Genomic DNA, 16,568 nt, shown 5'->3' with positions numbered 1-16,568 from the left:
TCCGGGGAGGCGGGCGGGTCAGCATGGCTAATTCATCTACTATCTACGGAAAACACCGTTTACGGTAAGCAAACTTGCTCTTTTCACGTAGATAAGCAGCATGAATTAGCCATGCTGTATGGGAGTCCCCAGCTGAAGTATCTTTGCTCAATACGGTAAATACATTGCGGACAGTTCCCATGAAGGCTGTAATGACATGGAACCCATGCTCTTCCGTAAAATAGTCCACCCCCACTAGGGCATTAATCGTCGTTTGTTTATCAAAACAGCGATGGGATGTCAAAAAGTGCAGTGATGTCCCTGATGCCACTGTATAGAGGCCCACAAGGGGAAACTGATGGAGATGGCCATCGGGTTGCAATGGCATCCTCTTGGTGTGCCTTTTGATTCATAGGTAGCATTTGCGAACGTTGTTGATAGCAAATTTGTATACAGTTCGATAGGCAAGTAGATAGAGTGTGTTTTGTCACTGGACGCCATTTAGCGTTCGGGCTGAATGATAGAAGAGCTGTGAAGGTCTGTCAGGTGAATGAGTGCACTGTTTGTAGTAGTCTAGCATACGTTTATAGTACAAAGTATGAAACTTTTTTTTTTTGTCATTCTCAAGTACATGAGGATTTGCATGGAAAGTGGGCAAGGTGATGATCTGGTTGATGTGGAAAACTGAAATTCACTTTTCCATGGCTGTACAGTCTATGAGAGATATTGAAAGTGACGATTAAGAACATAAGAACATGCCATTCTGGATCAGACCAAGGGTCCATCAAGCCCAGCATCCTGTTTCCAACAGTGGCCAATCCAGGCCATAAGAACCTGGCAAGTACCCCAAAAACTAAGTCTATTCCATGTTACAGTTGCTAGTAATAGCGGTGCTTATTATCTAAGCCAACTTACAGGTCAATACAGTAAAGTGCAGCCGCGGTTACTCCGCTCCTAACCCGCTTTCTACTCACTTTCCGGCCACGTTAGCCCTTCCTGCGATACACAATCCCCTTTAACCGATTCTTACCGCCTCTTTAAATCACCGGGTAACCCCTTCCGCCTGCAGCATGTATATTAGATGTAAACGATCGGATTAGCTATTCCCTCCCATACAGTAACGCGCGCCCCTACTATCGCATTTTTTACCCTGCTGTTTTGCCGCGCGTTTAACCTGCTAACTTACCGCCTACCCTTACCCCTGCGTTAGAGGCAGGGGTAAGGGTAGGCGGCAAACTTACCCCCAGCCCCCGCTCACCTGCCCTGGCCGTGTCAATGGGTGCTGGTCTCCGGGGCAGCCCCAGTCCTCTCCCCCCTCCTCCCGAAGCAACGAAAGCGGAAAAAATCAAAAAAGCCAAAAAAAAAAAAAGTAGCAACGAAGTGGACGGTTCTCCTACGCTCGGGATTGCCAGTCCTCTCTCCCCTCCTCCTGAAGCAAGGCGAGTAAAGGGAGAGAGGACTGGCAGTGTAAAGCAACGACTTACTTTTTTCGCAACCCTCCTCCGGAGACAGACATCGGCGGAGACGGATCGCGGCTCCACTGCCTCCTGGAGGCGAAGATGGATGCCTGCACGGGCGAAAGTGGCCCCTGTGCGTGCAATTGGGCCGCTCAAGGTGTGACATCACGACATTTGGCGTCACGACAGGTGATGTCACGTCTTGAGCGGCCCAATTGCACGCACAGGGGCCGCTTTCGCCCGTGCAGGCATCCATCTTCACCGGGAGGCAGGGGAGCCGCGATCCGTCTCCGCCGATGCCCGTCTCCGGAGGAGGGCTGCGAAAAAAGTAAGTCGTTGCTTTACACTGCCAGTCCTCTCTCCCCTCCTCCCGAAGCAAGGCTGCTTTACGTGCCTTGCTTCGGGAGGAGGGGAGAGAGGACTGGCAATCCCGAGCGAAGGAGAACCGTCCACTTCATTGCTACTTTTTTTTTTTTGGCTTTTTTGATTTACACTGCCAGTCCTCTCTCCCCTCCTCCCGAAGCAAGGCTGCTTTTCGCACCTTGATTCGGGAGGAGGGGAGAGAGGACTGGCAATCTCGAGCGTAGGAGAACCGTCCACTTCCTGGTACCTGTCATTTCAAATGTCATTTGAAATGACATTTGAAATGACAGATACCAGCGTGTCTGTGAAGCGTTAGGCCAGCGCACCCAGGATACTGTATAGCGCTCTATACAGTAAAATGGGTTGTGCGGGCCTAACGCTTTACGGACACTTCTTGGACGCGGCTTGCATTTGCAAGCAATTTAAATACAGTATCGAGCGGTAGGTGAGCCGGACTGTGCGTGCGGCAACCGCGGGTGCGCCCGGCACTAACGCAGCTCTTCCTACCACTCCTTACTGTATCGGCCTGTTAATTATTAGCAGGTAATGGACTTCTCCTCCAAGAATTTATCCAATCCTTTTTTAAACACAGCTTTACTAACTGCACTAACCACATCTTCTGGCAACAAATTCCAGAGTTTAATTGTGCGTTGAGTGAAAAAGAACTTTCTCCGATTAGTTTTAAATGTGCTACATGCTAACTTCATGGAGTGCCCCCTAGTATTTCTATTATCCGAAAGAGTAAAAAACCGATTCACATCTAACCGTTCTAGACATCTCATGATTTTAAACACCTCTATCATTTCCCCCTCAGCCATCTCTTCTCCAAGCTGAAAAGTCCTAACCTCTTTAGTCTTTCCTCATAGGGGAGTTGTTCCATTCCCCTTATCATTTTGGTAGCCCTTCTCTGTACCTTCTCCATCGCAATTATATCTTTTTTGAGATGCGGCGACCAGAATTATACACAGTATTCAAGGTGCGGTCTCACCATAGAGCGATACAGAGGCATTATGACATTTTCCGTTTTATTCACCATTCCCTTTCTAATAATTCCCAACATTCTGTTTGCTTTTTTGACTACCGCAGCACACTGAACCGACGATTTCAATGTGTTAACCACTATGACGCCTAGATCTTTTTCTTGGGTAGTAGCACCTAATATGGAACCTAACATTGTGTAACTATAGCAAGGGTTATTTTTCCCTATATGCATAACCTTGCACTTATCCACATTAAATTTCATCTGCCATTGACTATTGGCTGAAAGGATGGAAATATTAGGTGTATAATGATAATGTTTACGTCCTACGGCGACAGTGGATTTTGTTAGGTGGATGTGGGCGTAATAATCCCTTAATGAAATGGATATTATAGTATGACATGAAATGAGTTCTCCATTGATATGAATATGGCAGAGAAGCCGTTCAGTAGGGCAAGTTAATGGGTCAACACCCGTTGTTGAATATGGAGAAGTGTAGGTGACCACTGGCTGTTGTAAGTGAGTCTGGTTGATTGGTGTCTTGAGGAATGCAACATGCGTTGAGAGCAGGAGAAATGTTTAGGTGTTGGTATATGACCCATTCAATTCCCATGCCGTGAGGCGTAGGGAGAAGTGAAGAGGATGTAGGAGAGATCCCTTGTCCTAGTTGAATATGTGAGGACTGCTGCCTAGTGAAAAAGGGTCGCAGATTGATGGGTGTAGGAAGTAGCTGCCCCATAGTTATGTGGCTACAGTGGCTCCATCAAGAGCAGATTTGCTTGGTCTTCGATGCATATCTGGAGCGTTCGAGGGATGAGTGGTAGCAGAGGGAACCCCTACCGTATGTTGTGAGACCAATTGATGAGAAAGCATTTGAAGCAATGTCCCGTGGGCTTGGGTAAACTGAGTAGAAGGTGTGCAATCTTTCTCTCTTTTTTTTTTTTAAGAGGGTAATGGAAGGATGACTCTCAATTGACATTAAATGCTGAGAAACCTTCTGATGTATTTTCCCAGTTGTGGGGATGGTATATTCTGTTGAGCTTGTCTGCTCTGGAGTGTGAATCTTGTCAGCTAAGTTTTTTGCAGAGAAATTGATCATTGATGAGTCTAGTACAGTATCTGGACTGTCTGCTTGTAGAGGTTTCAAACCCTGAGCCTTCTTCCTTGCGATGTAGAATATCGCAATCTGGTTATCTGTATGAATGATTATTATCGTTTCTCGTAGGGAGCCTCTGAAGGATCGGAGGATGTCTTTTTTTTTTTTTAGTGCCCTGAGTTGTAGTAGGTATGTGTTGCGCAGGGTTGTATGTGGCCCATAGAACCTGTGTCGATAATTAGTGTAGTTGAGTTCTCCAGTCCCTGGGAAATGTGTTCTTGGTGATATGTTCTGATGTTGCAAGGGCATAGGAGCGATTTCATTTGTAAGTTGTCGGGAGTAGCCCCCAGGTAAGGCCATTGTTCATGCTGTTGGTGAGAGCAGCGGGTTAGAGAATGTATGGAGACATTGAATGCATTGGTTCCTTAGGTTCCATTGCAGGGGATGCCTAAAAGGTGTATCTGTAGGACCACATAAATGAATCTTGTCCTGTGGCCTTGGATGGCTAGGATTTGGCCAGGTGATAAGGATCCAGGCAGAAAATGAAATTGATCGCAAGGGAGCCTTGGCTAGCTGTTACGAACAGGTGTTGGCCAAGCAGGAAAACGATCCCGATGCTATGCTGTCGAAAGGTGAATAGCACCGCGCCCTGCTTGGCGAGGATTCTGAAGCTAGTAGGGACTCTCTATGAGAATTCCTATTCCGGTTGACGGAAGCTAAGTCCTGCAGGTCAAGCGGAGTAGTGTTAATGAAGGTTAGAGCAGGGGAGTGCAGCCAAAGTGCGGTGAAATGAGCAATGGAACAGAACAAGTAGAAGAGACTGCTTCGCACGAAGATGGTAGGATATGTAGAGTTTAACAAATCCCCTGATGGCCCGTGGAAGATGGCTGAATTTTGAGAACATCCCCGCTTCCTTGCGAAATTTAAAGTTGAAGTTGATACAGGAAGTCCAAGACATTGAACATGGTCAGTAAAACGATATAGATAAAAATGTGTTCGATAACCAGTGCCATAGGTGAAAGAAGGATGTCCCATGCCTGTAACTGGCGATTGCATTGGGCAGTCGGAGAGAGGTAAAAGTTTGGATTGCGTCCGACGGTGTGGTACACTTAAGAATGCGGGAAGTCAGTGCTTTCCATGGCAAGAAATGGCGGGATCCACAACTATGGGTTTTGGGGTTTTTTTAAATATAAAATAAAGAAGGTATTGTGAAGTCTCTCATGTTCTGGGAGAGAAACTGAAGAAGCTGGAGAACTGCATGCAAGACTTCATTCCATAACAAAAAACAGCCCTTTCTCCAGTCACGTATATAGTAGTGGTCATTGGAAAGCCTTTCAGCGAAATGATAAGACATGCCATGTCCGCTAGGCAGGGGACTGGAAAAAGTGAGACCTCTTTTTTTTTGGTCTATGTGCGAGCAAGTTAGTCGTCCATAGGCAGGAAATTCCTCCTTTCCAGTTTTTTATTTATTTATTTTTAACACTCGGTGCTGGTCCACAAGAAGGAGTCACCGAAGGAGAGATCTCTCACCCGCTACAGAAGTTAGAGGAAGTAGTACTCTGAAGAGGAGTACTTGAAGAAGATTTCTGTATGGAATGATGGCGGAAGGACTTTTTAAGGCCATGTATGCCGTCATAGCAGGGTCCTTAAATTTTTTTTTTTTTTTTATTAAGCATGCATCAGTAGCATGGGATCTTCTTAGTGTTTGTGTAATTGCCAGGTCTTTGTGGCCTGGTTTGGCCTCTGTTGGAAACAAGATGCTGGGCTTGATGGACCCTTGATCTGACCCAGCATGGCAATTTCTTATGTTCTTATGTTCATTGACAGCACTGAAGGTCAGATGTATTGCGCAGGATGCAGTTGCCATGGTAGCGAGGTACTTGAAGTACGTCTATTTTTTTTTTGAGTCACACATGCCTGTTATATCTCATAAGGTATGAGATCGCGTAGGTACTTCAGCGCGTCTTCTATTTATTTATTATTATTATTTTTATTTATTTATTTATTAATTATTGGCATTCGTATCGTGCCTTGGCACGTACTACGCTTTTGTACACTGGGCGCCCGCGTCACTCTGAGTGCCTGGCATCCATACTGGCGTGTTTGGTGCCCGCGTACACACTACCAACAGTGAATCTGAAGTCAGCGCTAATGGTTGCGCACTGACAACGGAGGCCTTGTGCCTTAGGAAAAAAAATAGCGGTGAGATGCTGGTTAGGCTGACGTAGAGTACCTGCGGGACAGCTGGGCGGCTGGACGAGTTAAGGTGTTGATGGTTTGGTGCTGGCGCTTTGATGCGGCGGCACCTGCAGCAATGATCTGGCGCGTGACGACGCATGCGTTAATGGGCTTTGGGCTCCGACATCTGCGACAATGGGCTCGGGCTCCGACGCCTTTGATGCGGTGTTTGTTTAGATGGCCGGCGCAGCCGGCACGCCCGGCATTTGTTTAGATAGTTGGTGCGCCCAGCGTCTGTTCAGATTCCTGTGGAGCATTTTCTGCTCTTTTCCACGGCGTTCCCGGGGCTCAACTCAGTGCCTGGCATCCATACTGGCGTGTTTGGTGCCCGCGTACGCACTACCAACAGCGAATCTGAAGTCAGCGCTAATGGTTGCGCACTGACAACGGAGGCCTTGTGCCTTAGGAAAAAAAATAGCGGTGAGATGCTGGTTAGGCTGACGTAGAGTACCTGCGGGACAGCTGGGCGGCTGGACGAGTTAAGGTGTTGATGGTTTGGTGCTGGCGCTTTGATGCGGCAGCACCTGCAGCAATGATCTGGCGCGTGACGACGCATGCGTTAATGGGCTTTGGGCTCCGACATCTGCGACAATGGGCTCGGGCTCCGACGCCTTTGATGCGGTGTTTGTTTAGATGGCCGGCGCAGCCGGCACGCCCTGCATTTGTTTAGATAGTTGGTGCGCCCAGTGTCTGTTCAGATTCCTGTGGAGCATTTTCTGCTCTTTTCCACGGCGTTCCCGGGGCTCAACTCAGTGCCTGGCATCCATACTGGCGTGTTTGGTGCCCGCGTACGCACTACCAACAGCGAATCTGAAGTCAGCGCTAATGGTTGCGCACTGACAACGGAGGCCTTGTGCCTTAGGAAAAAAAATAGCGGTGAGATGCTGGTTAGGCTGGCGTAGAGTACCTGCGGGACAGCTGGGCGGCTGGACGACTTAAGGTGTAGATGGTTTGGTGCTGGCGCTTTGATGCGGCGGCACCTGCAGCAATGATCTGGCGCGTGACGACGCATGCGTTAATGGGCTTGGGACTCCGACATCTGCGACAATGGGCTCGGGCTCCGACGCCTGCGTCGATGGGCTCTGGGTGCCTACACCTGCGACGATGTGCTCAGCGCACTGACGCCTACTCTGGTGGGCTTGGCGCGCTCGCCGCCTGTGCCAATAGTCGGCACGCCCGGTGTTTGTTTAGATGGCCGGCGCAGCCGGCACGCCCGGCATTTGTTTAGATAGTTGGTGCGCCCGGCATCTGTTCAGATTCCTGTGGAGCATTTTCTGCTCTTTTCCACGGCGTTCCCAGGGCTCAACTCAGTGCCTGACCTGCTGAATGGGAGGCTACCGATGAGATAGACCAGCACAAGTGCAAAAGCCCAATGAATCTTTGAAGACCGCTTCGTTGTGACCACTGTGCCAGTGAGAAGTCTGACCGTTGACATTTTGCCCCTCCCCCGGGCTCCAATCGGTACTGTCCTGGGGAAAAACCGGGAGGCCGAGGAGACTGAAGTATTATCATCGTATCAGATGGGGGGGGGGGGGGGGGGGAGGGGGTGCCCCAGGACATTTAGAATGGTCCCGAGAGGGCAGGTCAGCTGAATCAGTTTATTTATGTTATCCTTTCTTCTATCTTTGATTTCTTTCTTTTTTATCTGTTATTTTATACATCTTGAAGTAAAGTGTGAGGAAAACATTTAACTGAGATACCTGAAGTGATCCTACCAGGATATAGCGGGGAGGGAGTACCTGGCTAAAAGTCTGTAATAGACTTTGAGAGCTTCACCACCTAGTGGCAAGGAGGATGTACCCATACAGCATGGCTAATTCATGCTGCTTATCTATGTGAAAATAAAGTAAGTTTTTAAGCTTTACAATTACTGTTTGCATTTTATTTTACCCTGAAAATTTTAGAGTGCTTTGAAAGGATTTTCCTATAAAAGTATCATTAATGTACTGCAAAATTGCACTGATCAGACCTGTAAAACTATTCATGGGTATAGATGTGCCAAAATATGCTGAAATGCTAAAATATAAGCAAGAAGTTTAAAAGTATGTGAAAGCTCTGAGAGACTGCTTCTGAATTGCCTTGCACTCTTCTGGAATATTCCATACTTTATCTAAATAAAGATCTTTCCTTATGTTATATATATTAAGTGTTTATTTTGGTAACCCACAACAGTTTTTGGCACCCCTAAGTGGGCCGTTCTCACTTGGGTACCATTTTGCCTGAGAATATAAAATACAAATATAATTAAATATTTAAATGGAGCTAAGCTCTTATTCATTTAAAGATATCACACTGTTTAATACCCTTTTTCTTTTTTTCTCTAATCTAGAGTACTTCAACATAAATTATTTAACACAGAAAAAAGAAAAGTAAATAATTTAACCACTACTATTTAAAGATAGTTAATACAAAGGGAAACTGCTACATAAAGAAGAATATATTTGAATTATTCACTTATCTGTATTGCACTGCTTTTAGGAGAAAGCAAAATGTTTCTTACCTGTAACAGGTGTTCTCACAGGACAGCAGGATGTTAGTCCTCACATATGGGTGACATCACAGGATGGAGCCCAATCACGGAACATTTTTGTCAAAGTTTCCAGAACTTTGACTGGCCCCTACTGGGCATGCCCAGCATGGCACTAACCCTGCAGCCAGCAGGGGTCCCCCTTCAGTCTTGTGAAAAAGCTATAGGTAGTGCCGAAAAATAAAAATAAGAAAACTTTACAAACCCAACACCGCGGGACGGCGGGTGGGTTTTGTGAGGACTAACATCCTGCTGTCCTGTGAGAACACCTTTACAGGTAAACAATATTTTGCTTTCTCACAGGACAAGCAGGATGGTAGTCCTCACATATGGGTGAGTACCGAGCTGAGGATGTCCGAGTATGCATCAAATGTACCCAGGTGTGCAAGGCTCCAGGACTGGGGTGAAATTTGGCCGAGGGCATCCTGAACCCCACCGGGCAGGCTGAAGGATGATGGTACGTCATGTGGTAAATAGGTTGCATAAGACAGATTGGCCGAAGATGGAATCTTGTCTTCCGGCCTTGTCTAAGCAATAGTGGGCTGTAAAGATATGAAGAGAATTCCAGGTGGAAGCCCTGCAAATGTCAGGAAGTGGCACCGAACGTAGGTGATCTGCTGAAGTCGCCATGGCCCTCACAGAGTGTGCTTTAACACGGTCTTGAAGTAGAATGCCCGCTTGCTGATAGTAGAAGGATATGCAGTCCACCAACCAGTGAGAGAGAGTTTGCTTACCCACAGGCTGCCCTAATTTGATGGTATGGAAAGAGACAAATAATTGAGTGCTTTTCCTGTGGGCAGCTGAATGATCTAGGTCAAAAGCTAGAGCCCGTTTACAGTCAAGGGTATGCAGAGCCTGCTCTTCTGGATTGGAATGGGGCCTGGGAAAGAAGGTAGGTAGTATAATGGATTGAGTGAGATAAAACTCCGAAACTACCTTAGGCAAAAACTTAGGGTAAGTGCGGAGTACTGCCCGGTCCTGCAGAAGTTTAGTGTAAGGCGGATAGGTAACTAGAGCCTGTAATTCACTAACTCTGCGAGCCGAAGTGATTGCCAGAAGGAAAATCACTTTCCATGTGAGATAGCGAAGGTCACAGGATTGAAGAGGCTCGAATGGTGTTTCATGAGCCGATCCAAAACCAAGTTAAGGTCCCAAGAAGGGGCTGTAGGACGCAGAGGAGGCTTGAGGTGAAGCAAGCCATTCAGAAAAGTGTGACTAGGGGTTGTACTGATATGGGAACATCCTTGACCCCTTTATGGAAGGCGGCTACCGCACCTACATGCATTCTGATGGAAGAAGTTTTTAGACCTGACTCTGATAAGTGCCAGAGATAGTCCAAAATCTTCGTGATTGGACAGGTAAAGGGGTCAAAGGACTGAGAAGAGCACCATGACGTAAACCTGTTCCATTTGTAAGAGTAAGATTTTCTTGTGGAAGGCTTCCGTGAAGCAATCAGGACACGGGAAACTGGTTCAGAAAGGTTAAGTGGCTGAAGGATTAACCTTTCAACATCCAAGCCGTCAGGGACAAGGCCTGAAAATTGGGGTGGCGTAAGCACCCGTCGCTTTAAGTGATTAGAAGCGACTCCTTTCCCAAAGGAATATGCCTGCGAATGGAGAGATCCTGAAGGATTGGAAACCACACTTGGCGCGGCCAGTGGGGTGCTATCAGGATCATGGTTCCCTTGTCCTGACGTAGCTTCACGAGAGTCTTTGAGAGAAGAGGAAGTGGAGGGAATGCATAGAGCAGACCGGTTGCCCACGAGAGGGAGAATGCGTCTCTGGGCTGAGAGTGTTTGCTGCGAATGAGAGAGCAGAAGTTCTCTACTTTGCGGTTTTGAGGAGACGCAAAGAGGTCTATTCGAGGATATCCGCATTGTTAGAAGATGGAGTTCGCTACTGAGCGGTTGAGAGACCACTCGTGCAGTTGACTCTTCGTCGAGGGAGGAGGGAGGTGCGGCTTGAGAGGACGCCCCTTTAGTGACGTCATCCACAGGAGCCCCGGGACACCATAAAGTACGGGCTCTGCGGTGTGCAAGTCGGGGAAAGGAGGAGAACCGACTGCTTGCTGGCCCCGAGACGAGTCGCTTTTCAAGCGGTGAGAGTGAGAAAAGAACTTTAACTCCTTGTCGAGGGAGGAGGGAGGTGCGGTTTGAGAGGATGCCCCCTTAGTGTCGTCATCCACAGGAGCCCCGGGACACCATAAAGTACGGGCCCTGCGGCGTGCAAGTCGGGGAAAGGAGGAGAACCGACTGCTTGCTGGCCCCGAGACGAGTCGCTTTTCAAGCGGTGAGAGTGAGAAAAGAACTTTAACTCCTCGTCGAGGGAGGAGGGAGGTGCGGCTTGAGAGGATGCCCCCTTAGTGATGTCATCCACAGGAGCCCCGGGACACCATAAAGTATGGGCCCTGCAGCGTGCAAGTCGGGGAAAGGAGGAGAACCGACTGCTTGCTGGCCCCGAGACGAGTTGTTTTTCAAGCGGTGAGAGTGAGAAAAGAACTTTAACTCCTTGTCGAGGGAGGAGGGAGGTGTGGCTTGAGAGGACGCCCCCTTAGTGACGTCATCCACAGGAGCCCCGGGACACCATAAAGTATGGGCCCTGCAGCACGCAGCCAAAGCTGCACGCCAAAGGGGTGCATCCCTGGTAAATTTTTTCTTTTTTTTTCTTTTATTGCCTTTTCTGTATTATATTATGGGAAGAAAACATAAATCCAAGACCTGGACTTCCTCACCAACAACTCCTGCGACAAGGAAATTCGGACCCATGGACGACCATATAATATATATGGGTGAGTCCACGGTTAGGGACGATATATAAGGAAACTCCCAGTTGAGGGTCTCCTTAAGTCCCAGGTCCGCGCAACTCCCTTTACAACCCTCTAGGGAGGGTATTGGTGCGATAAATATAGCTGAAAACCCTCTGGTAGTGACCCAAGACCGATCAGGAAATGGGAGCATTACAGAAGGGAATATGCCGTTGATTAATGAAATAGAAGGGGAAAGAATAACTGCTAGTAATAATTTAGTTCCATGTCCAATGATAATACCTGATGTAATTATTGAGGGTGAAGAATGTAATGTTGAACCAGAAAATGTAACCCTTCTAGATGTATGGAGGTTATCTGCAAAAATTGACAAAAAACTAAGTCTGTTTCTCAAGTGCATGATTTCTCTCTCCAAGTAAGATCAAAATTTGAAGACCTAGAAAGTAGGGCCATAAAGGTAGAATAAGCGGTTGCAGTATTAAGTCCACAAGTAAACATTATGTATGCCACCAATACCTCATTTATTAAAGATAATTTGATGCTGCATAATCAAATTGAAATTTATTTATTAATTTATTTATTTAACTTTTTTTTTTTTTTTTTTAATATACCGGCATTCGTAGGACACATCATGTCGGTTCACAATTAACTGAGAAAGGAAATTACAATGAACAAGGGTGGCTAACTGGGAGAAATTGGATAAAAGGAACTGAGTAAATAGGGAAGGACAAGAGAAGATAGTCAACAAGCATGAATAACTTAGTTGAACGACATGGATTAGATATGCTGCACTTATAAAGTTACATATATAAACTTATTTACAAGTTGAGGGGGCGAGTGCCCTTATATTCAATTAAATGCTAGGGGGAGAGGGGAGGGAGCGGGGGGGGGGGGGGGAAGGGGATGTGGGGGGGAACAATGATGCAAAATGACGAGGTAATGTTAAGGGAGGTTGCAAAAGGGTGAAGGGCGGGGTGGAGGGGAGGCTGTGGGGGGCAGGGGAAGGGTGAAGGGTAAGGGAGGGGGAGCAAAGGGGGTGTACTGGAATGGAGTAAAGGGGTTAAAAGGCGTGAGAGGGCTGTGTGGAAGCTGAGGGGTTCCAGATGAGCAGGGCCTAGGGTTGAGAGGAGTTGGGGTAAGCATGTTTAAACAGCCATGTCTTGATTCCTTTTTTGAAATGGCTCAGGGACGGTTCTAAATGGAGTTTGGCAGGGAGGGAGTTCCAGAGAGTGGGGCCCGCGATAGAGAAGGCTCTTTCCCTGGTAGTGGTAAGGTGCCCGATTTTGAGTGAGGGGGTTTGGAGGGTGCCGGCGAGGGCGTTTCTGGTAGGGCGGTTAGTTTGACGGAATTGAGGCATATCTTCAAGCCAGGGGGAGTTGTTTTTGTATAAATATTGGAGAACGAACTAAGGTCATTCAATTTAAGATTACTGAATTTCCCAAAAACTAGATTATTGTCAGCTATTAGAGATGTGAATCGTGTCCTCGATCGTCTTAACGATCGATTTCGGCTGGGAGGGGGAGGGAATCGTATTGTTGCCGTTTGGGTGTTTAAAGTATCGTGAAAATCGTGAAAATCGTGAGCCGGCACACTAAAACCCCCTAAAACCCACCCCCGACCCTTTAAATTAAATCCCCCACCCTCCTGAACCCCCCCCCCAAATGCCTTAAATTACCTGGGGGTCCAGCGGCGGTCCGGAATCCCCGCTGAACAACCTCCTGCAGTCGATCTCCTGCCGGTGCCATTTTCCGTACGGAAAACGATTCGCGGCAGGAGATCATTTTCCGGACCCCCGCTGGACCCCCAGAGACTTTTGGCCAGCTTGGGGGGGCCTCCTGACCCCCACAAGACTTGCCAAAAGTCCAGCGGGGGTCCGGAACGACCTCCTGCAGTCGAATCATGTTGGTCTATGGCCGCCGTCATTTTGCGCCGCCATTTTGAAAAATGGCGCCGGCTGAAGACAACATGATTCAATTGCAGGAGGCCGTTCCGGACCGCTGCCGTTCTGGACCGCCGCTGGACCCCCAGGTAATTTAAGGCATTTGGGGGGGGGGGGGTCGGGAGGGTGGGGGGTTTAATTAAAGGGTCGGGGGTGGGTTTTAGGGGGTTTTAGTGTGCCGGTTTTCCTGCCCTCCCCCTTCCCCCGATTTACGATTTTTTGACGATAAATCGGGGGAATTGGTATTGTATCGTGGCCCTAACGATTTTTGACGATTTAAAATATATCGGACGATATTTTAAATCATCAAAAAACGATTCACATCCCTATCAGCTATCGAATTATTTAATAAATATGTTGTTGAGATATTGTCCTTTGAGACTGATAAATTCCTGTGCTATCAAGATTGTATTATTTGCCTGCTAAAAGATTGCTCCAAGTTCAAGAGGGGGGTATAGATACTTTGAATAGTCCTGGAGTCTCTACTTTTTTAGAGGATTCCATGGACAATATTCACACTACAGCCACACTGTTGGTTTCTTTTTCTTTAAAGAAGGATAAGGATGTATTTTTCTCAAAGTATTTTCAAACTAAGGATTTTATTTTTTGCGGGCAAAAAATTCAAATTTTCCCGCATGTTTCACGTGCTACACAAGTGCGTAGGAAACAATTTCTTAATCTAAATAAACAGGCTCTCGATCTGGGAGTTGGTTATTTCCGAAAATTTCCCTGCAAATGTCATATAACATTTTAGAACAACAAGTTTATTTTTACCGACCCCACTCACTTGGAATGATTCTTAAAGGACAAGTCTCCTAAATAGTATGTATTAGTTAAAGGAGTTAGGGTTGCAATAAAAGATAATGACATGCAGCAGTCAGGAACTCTACCTGTACCCCTAGATGTGGGCTAGGCTATGAAATATATTATGTAAAGTATAATTTGAAATTGTTAAAGTGTTATTGGAAATTCTTGGATTATTACATTTGTAAATAAATGTTATAACTCAATAAAAATATAATAAAAAAAAACAAAAAACCAGAAGCAGGGCCCGGTTGAGGAGCTGCTTGTGGCTTTTATTTTTGTGTCTGACGAGATTGGGCCTTATGGAAAGGTCTTGTGGAACGAGTCCTAGAAGGTGGTGGATAGGACTTCTTTGGACGGAAAAATTACTTTTTCGTATCCTTCCTGAATGGCTGCTTGGAGGCATAATCAGAAGGCATCAGAGAGAGCTGCCTTAGGGTCTCATGATGGTCCTTGAGTTCCGCCACCGATCGTTGAATCTTTTTGCCAAACAGATTGTCTCCTACACAGGGTAGGTCGGACAGTCTATCCTGCACTTCAGAACAAAGGTCCAAAGACTTGAGCCAGGCCCATCTTCTTGCCAAGATAGCTACTGCAAATACCCTGGTCACAGTGTCAAAGATATCATAAGATGATCTTATCTCATGCTTCCCCGCTTCAAAGCCCTTGTTGACCAGGGTTTGAAGCTGTTCCTGGAATTGCTGTGGTAGGGACTCTACGAAGTCCCGTATCTACTTGAATAAGACCCTATTGTAATGGGTCATATACAGCTGGTAAGAGGCAATCCGAGAGATGAGCACTGAGCCCTGGAAGACCCAGCGACCAATGGCATCTAGAAATTTTTGCTCCTTTCCTGGGGGGAAGGAAGTATGAGGTTTTGATCTCTTTGCTCTCTTTTGGGCAGATTCCATGACAACAGAGTGGTGATCCAATTGAGATTTTTGAAAACCTGGGGCTGTCTGTACCAAATAAGTGGTGTCAGCCTTCCTGTTAACTGGAGCAACAGAACCAGGGTGTTCCCAGTTCTTCTTTTGTAGATCCAGAAGAACTTGGTAAATGGGGATGGAGGTTATTTCCTTGGGAGCATCCAGGAACTATAACAACTCCATCATTTGGTGCCTGTCATCGTGCTCGGTCTGTAATTGGAAGGGAACCAATTCAGACATCTCCTTCACAAAGTTTATAAAGGAAAGGTCCTCTGGAGGAGAACGCTTCCTGCTTTCAGAAGGAGAAGGTGCTGAAGGCAAGTCGTCGGTGTCTGGTGAAGAATCATCTGTCCAGGTATCATAGGGATCGACATCTGCCCCTCTAAGAGCCCTAGGGGGATGGGGCGGTGGAATCCCTGTAGGTCCTGGTCTAGGCTCTGAAGGAATCGAAGGAATAATTGGAGGCACTGATGAAGGCATCGAAGGCACTGGTGCAGGCATCAAGGGTATCGATGAATGGACCGATGGCGCCGACGGACGTATCGCCATCAATGGGCGTATCGGCATCAATGGCTGAGGCATCAGTAGAACTGATGGAAGGATGCGGAATGGTGTTTCTCCTCCTGATGACAAAGTTAGCGGGGAGGGCACCGGAGCCATCAGTGACCCGAGGTCAGTTGATGGAAAAATGGCCATAAGTGCTTCCATCCTCGAGAGCAGCGGTGCCAACGCTGCTGAAATCAGGTCGATAGTCAGTTCCGCAATCGGTACCGGTGTCGGTGCCGGAGGAACCTGGAGTCAATGCATCGCCTTGTCGATGGCCTCCTGAACCAGCCGGTCCAGTTCTTCTCGGAGACCTGGAGCAAGCAGCCCCGGCTCCGGAAAAGAAGAAGGAGGCAGAGCCATAGCCGGCGGGACCACTGTTAAAGGCGGAGTCGTGACTCCCAATCCCCTTTCGGGTGAGGGTTGCCTCGGTGACCCAGTCGCCGAAAAGGTCGGTGCCTTTTCTGGATGGGGTTTCTTCAACGGCTGCTCGGACGATGGCGAGGTAGAGAATTTCATTCCCTTGATGGTCCAAGTCTTCCGATGTTGATGGAGATGTCGCTCTCTACGATCCCCTCAGTCCTGAGGGAGAGTACAGGGAGTTAGAGGCCAAGAAGTCGTCAATGCCGGATGGTCACCGGCCAGTGGTCGAGGCTGGCGTGAAGTTGATGGTACCGGTTCTGACGACGTCGATGCAATTGACGGCGTCGGGGTCTGAGCACGGAAGAGAAGTTCCATCTTCTCCATTCTGGCCTTGCGACCTTTGGGTGTCATTAGGGCACATTTGGTGCAGGTCAGGACATTGTGCTCACATCCGAGACACATTACACAGACTTTATGTGGGTCTGTGATGGACATGGTGCGATTACAGTCCAGGCAGCGACGGAACCCCAACGCCATGGCCATGAAAAAACTCGAGCCGCAGTATGGTCTATGGCCAGTAGGCCTCGAGGG

The 16,568-nt window shown here is 47.5% G+C and overlaps 1 protein-coding gene across 1 annotated transcript in view; it reads right to left on the bottom strand.

Moving 5' to 3' along the window:
- LOC115092434 (disintegrin and metalloproteinase domain-containing protein 18-like) overlaps positions 1-16,568 on the bottom strand; it is a 354,651-nt gene that overhangs the window by 652 nt on the left and 337,431 nt on the right. The gene's annotated exons all lie outside the window — the stretch shown is intronic.

The sequence above is a fragment of the Rhinatrema bivittatum genome, chromosome 5 (genome assembly GCF_901001135.1).
Source record: "Rhinatrema bivittatum chromosome 5, aRhiBiv1.1, whole genome shotgun sequence".
Taxonomy (NCBI): Eukaryota; Metazoa; Chordata; class Amphibia; order Gymnophiona; family Rhinatrematidae; genus Rhinatrema; species Rhinatrema bivittatum.
The sequence above is the reverse complement of the archived record's forward strand: the minus strand, read 5'-3'. Positions and strand labels throughout refer to the sequence as shown.